We start from the raw sequence: 5,600 nt of genomic DNA, 5'->3' as shown, positions 1-5,600 counted from the left end.
GTAGTGTAGATAAGTACAAAAAGTTACGCTGAACATAATTTCAAACTCTGTAAAATATTTTTTTGTTTTTACTCATGTAACAGCGTCTAAATGTGTGCCATAGTTGCATTGTTCTCATGTTGCTCATGACTTTACACTTCATAGGTGAATACACTGGGATTTTCTTAAATTTTCCTCTTTTAAAATATTTGTCATGGTATCATGACTGTAGCCTTGTTTTCAACTCCCTGTCAAAAGAAAAAAAAATCTGATTTAATCTCAAAGTAAATATTACACTACACAGGATAATTTGAAAGCTCATTCAAACGTGGTGTCTTCTAAGTCTACCAAAAATAGAAAATTATTTATGTCCTATTTTTATAAAGGTAATAATGAATTTATTTTCAGTGCCTTGAAACTTTTCTTGAGACTTGTCTAAAAAGAATGTTGGACTCTAACGCTTCATAGAATTTGTAATAAATTTAGGTATATTTCACAATTGTTAAACGGCAAATGATTGTTTGAAGACTATTAAATGCACTCAAATTTAAAAGAACAAAGGAATATTATATTTTGTGTTTCATAAATATTAAACCACTGGTAATTGTTGGTTCAATTTTGAAACGTTAATCCAAGAGTCATACTAGGCTCTGATATGTTGATGGTTTGAGTTCTAGGCACAATAGAAAGCATATGACATGTATTTCCCTTTTAATAGTTTGTCTCCACAAGCTATCTCCCCCATTAAAACATACTTTATTCTAAATCACCTAATTGTACAAGACATAAAATAGCTAACCTATACATGAAGCTGTGATAATATATTAATGAAATAAGAGATCTGCTTATCCTATGATGACATATTAATGAAANAAAAAGGTTTTCCTTCTCTAAAGTATTAAGAAATTAAAACTTTATATGTAATTCTGAATATATATCACAGCAAAACTCACAATTTTCAAAAATCTTCTACATGTATTATCTCATCTTCAAAGATATGGAAACAGTAGAGAATAATATTAATTATATATTATAGTATACTACGCATTCTATTTGACATATCATTTGTGATCTTTTCAACATTATAAAGAAGATACAATTTGACAAGAATACTTAACATTTTCATAAAAGTATTTCTTTGCCAATAACCAATCTTTTAATATACTGATGTTATTTCATTGATTTTGAATGTATTAATTGAAATGCATTTCTAAATAACTTCTTGATAAAATAAACCATATTTGCTTCTTTTGTTACAAATCTGATGTTTTCTTTATAAATAGTTGTCCAAATGAATTTAAGACAATTGCCTATGCTCTTGAATGCTCAGTTTTATTTCTCAAATGAAAGCACAAAAGAAAATATATTATTATTTGTATTTGCATATATTTAATTGTAATTTATTTTGGCAACTATAGGAAGTTATAACTAGCATATGCTAGTTCATATTCTATAACTAGCATATGAATAAAATAGTAATATATATGCATATAAAGAGAGAGGGAGAAAGAAAGAGACCCCACTGTAGTATCCTTACTATCTCAATATTCCTCATGACACTTGTTTTGAACATACCTCTTGCAAATAAAATATGACATTTTAATTAATAGATTAGAGTTTCATGGATTAAAAGACTTGACGTATAATTTTCATTTTATCTGCTTGGAACAGTCCTGACAAATGATGAATAGTGCTCAGTCTCTATAATTAACTGTCTCTACTACTATCTACATAGACAAGGAATTCTTAAGCTACCCTTCTTGGTTAAGTAAATAAAATGTTAGGAATACTAAAAAAATGACATTGATTTGTCATGATTTATTCTAGATTGTGAATAACTTTACCTTTCTGGTTCTTTTCATGGTAGAGCATGAATTTCATTAATATTGAGTTTCAAGGAAAGTAAAATTTGAGTTGTATTCTGTCTTTCTATTGGAAAGGCTGTATTACCTAATCTAGTGTCTCTCTCTTTCTCTCTCTCCCTCCCTTTCCTCCTCTCCTTCTCTCTCCTTCTCTTCAAGATACTCAACACCTTTATTTTGCATCCTTATATCATATTCTCATAAACTTTTGCAAAGTTTCAAAATGTATGATTTTCTATTCAAGATTTAGTTGGCTATGACTTCTATTTCTCTCATCATCAGCATACACATTTTATTTTGATTGATAGTGATTGCTAGTCAGTCCTCCAGGAGAACTATATCCCCAAAGGTAAATCTGTCAGTTCAGATTTCTGCTTGATAATTTCTGATTAGGCTGACAGTTTTGCCCAGCTTTTTTCTATTTCATTTCTCATCTTTTGTTTCAAATTTCTATCTTGCTGGCTATTAGAGGCATGCTAAAAGGCATGCCATTAAGGCCTGTAGTAACATATGCTACTGAATGGCAAAGCAGAGGACAGAGATTTGTGGTTTTCTTTTATTTTCTGCGAACAGCTGACATGTTTGATGGGGAAAATGCTTATGGTTTTATTTTACCATTATTCTGAATCTGCTGTGAAATGAATTCTGCTGTGAATATATTCAAGACAATAACACATTCCTGCTACTTTACACATGCATAGATTGAGCTTGGATAAAATGTATACAGATTTTTTTATATTTAAATTACTTTTAACCTATACAATATACATTTTGTTCGACCAATAATAATACATACTCCATATTGGCCATACCTGTGAACTCAATGAACGGGAACACTAACAGTTGATTTTCCTTTTCTGTGAATAATATGCTTATAGTTTTATGCAATTTTCAACAAGTATTTAACATTTCTACCACATTCAGTTAAAACAGAACATACATGCCCACAGAGAAATTTTATTAGTTGAAAGTAATAATGAGCAACACAATATAAAGTTGAGAAGGAAATTGGAAGGGAATTGTGTGACATATTAGATACCAATCATAATAATAAAAGAATGATAATATAGTTAACATCTGTCACTTACTACTTGCTCAGTACTCTGCTAGGCTTTTTTATATATTATGTCTTTTAATGTTCATGACAACATCATGGAGAAAGTGTTAGCGCTTCTATTTTATAATGAAGAAATTGGTATGCAAAGAGTTACATGAATTCTCCCAAGTTACATGCCAGAAGTGACAACACTGCAGTTTAAATTTGTCTCCAGCAGTGAACTCCAGAGCTCACGTGCCTAAGAATGAAAAGAACACTACATTGAACCAAAACATACAAAAAAATTGTGTATGACACAAGTATGAAATGTAACTGTGTGTGTTGGGTGGGAAAAGGAAGGTCAGAGGCAGCAATCATTTATTGATCACCTGTTATGATACAAATATTATATTCACATTTTAAAGCACAATTAGCTCACATTATTCCTGGATTTTATTGATTTGAATCAATAAAATGTACATGAAAGTTTTCCTGGCAAACAAACTGTCCCAATTAAAATAGTCACTTTTAGAGGAAATTAATGACATTAACTTTTACATGTATACAGTAGTAGTGTAGATAAGTACAAAAGTTACGCTGAACATAATTTCAAACTCTGTAAAATATTTTTTTGTTTTACTCATGTAACAGCGTCTAAATGTGTGCCATAGTTGCATTGTTCTCATGTTGCTCATGACTTTACACTTCATAGGTGAATACACTGGGATTTTCTTAAATTTTCCTCTTTTAAAATATTTGTCATGGTATCATGACTGTAGCCTTGTTTTCAACTCCCTGTCAAAAGAAAAAAAAATCTGATTTAATCTCAAAGTAAATATTACACTACACAGGATAATTTGAAAGCTCATTCAAACGTGGTGTCTTCTAAGTCTACCAAAAATAGAAAATTATTTATGTCCTATTTTATAAAGGTAATAATGAATTTATTTTCAGTGCCTTGAAACTTTTCTTGAGACTTGTCTAAAAGAATGTTGGACTCTAACGCTTCATAGAATTTGTAATAAATTTAGGTATATTTCACAATTGTTAAACGGCAAATGATTGTTTGAAGACTATTAAATGCACTCAAATTTAAAAGAACAAAGGAATATTATATTTTGTGTTTCATAAATATTAAACCACTGGTAATTGTTGGTTCAATTTTGAAACGTTAATCCAAGAGTCATACTAGGCTCTGATATGTTGATGGTTTGAGTTCTAGGCACAATAGAAAGCATATGACATGTATTTCCCTTTTAATAGTTTGTCTCCACAAGCTATCTCCCCATTAAAACATACTTTATTCTAAATCACCTAATTGTACAAGACATAAAATAGCTAACCTATACATGAAGCTGTGATAATATATTAATGAAATAAGAGATCTGCTTATCCTATGATGACATATTAATGAAATAAGAGATCTGCTACAGATCTGCTTCTCAGACTGTGTTTTATTATTTATTTTAAAACACCTTTCTTCATTATGAAAGTGTTGCACATTCATAATAAAATATTTATGAAGCACAGAATAACTATAAGAAAAATGTAAATGATGTATAATTCAACCAACTATGATAACCTCAGTTGGAGTTAACAGATGAATAATTTTTATATACCTATATAAGGCATATTTTATTCAGAATATCTGCATAGCATGGTATATACTCCTATAAAACATTGTTTGGATTGGCATGTTTCCATTTAATATTATTCAATGTTATAATTTTACCATTTGAATAATATTAAATTATATGTTTATTAAAAATTTTACACAGCTAGTAATATTAGGTCACTTCCATTTTAATGTGGCTAATTTTGAATTTAATATAATAAATGACAGTGATGTTTGTAAATTTCTCAGGAATTAGTGCATTATAAATTAGCTGTATATGTTGAATTTCCCAAGAAGTAGAATTTCAAGACTGAATACTCTATATATTTATTTTTATATAAAATTCAACAGTGTATTCTGATATTTACGATTGAGAACATCACATAAACAATACTAAATAAGGCACTTAATCTTAGTCAATTTGGAAACAAAATACATTTCTTTCCTAATATTAAAATTAAATGTTTCTTGTTTTATTTTATTTATGTATTTATGTATTTATTTATTTATTTTGAGACGGAGCTTCTCTCTTGTTCCCCAGGCTGGAGTGCAATGGCATCATCTTGGCTCACTGCAACCTCCGCCTCCCAGGTTCAAGCGATTCTCCTGCCTCAGCCTCCTGAGTAGCTGGTATTACAGGCTCCTGCCACCACGCCCAGCTAATATTTTGTATTTTAGTAGAGTCAGGGTTTCACCATGTTGGCAAGGCTGGTCTTGAGCTCCTTACCTCAAGTGATCAGCCCACCTCAGCTTCCCAAAGTGCTGGGATTACAGGCCTGAGCCACTGTGCCTGGCCTTCTTGTTTTATTTTTATTGGTTACTTTCTTCTGTGAATTGCCTATGCATTTTTGTTGCCTATTTTTTCTATTAAGTGTTGTTATTATTTATTGACCTTGAAAACTTTTATTTTATGTATTAAGATCATGTATATTTCAAATTTCTTTTAACCCTCTCTCTTAGTTTTGTATATGTATTAAACATATCACTGCTTTTGAAAAATAATGTATAAAGGAGAGTCAAAAGCAGTCCTGATTACAAAACAGTAAACTAGTTGCAGACAAAATAATACCTGTGTTTTAGCTATAAATACACCTAAAATGTCTTATTA

This window comes from Rhinopithecus bieti, unplaced genomic scaffold, assembly GCF_001698545.2.
Source record: "Rhinopithecus bieti isolate Rb0 unplaced genomic scaffold, ASM169854v2 scaffold_35921, whole genome shotgun sequence".
Classification (NCBI taxonomy): Eukaryota; Metazoa; Chordata; class Mammalia; order Primates; family Cercopithecidae; genus Rhinopithecus; species Rhinopithecus bieti.
The sequence above is the reverse complement of the archived record's forward strand: the minus strand, read 5'-3'. Positions refer to the sequence as shown.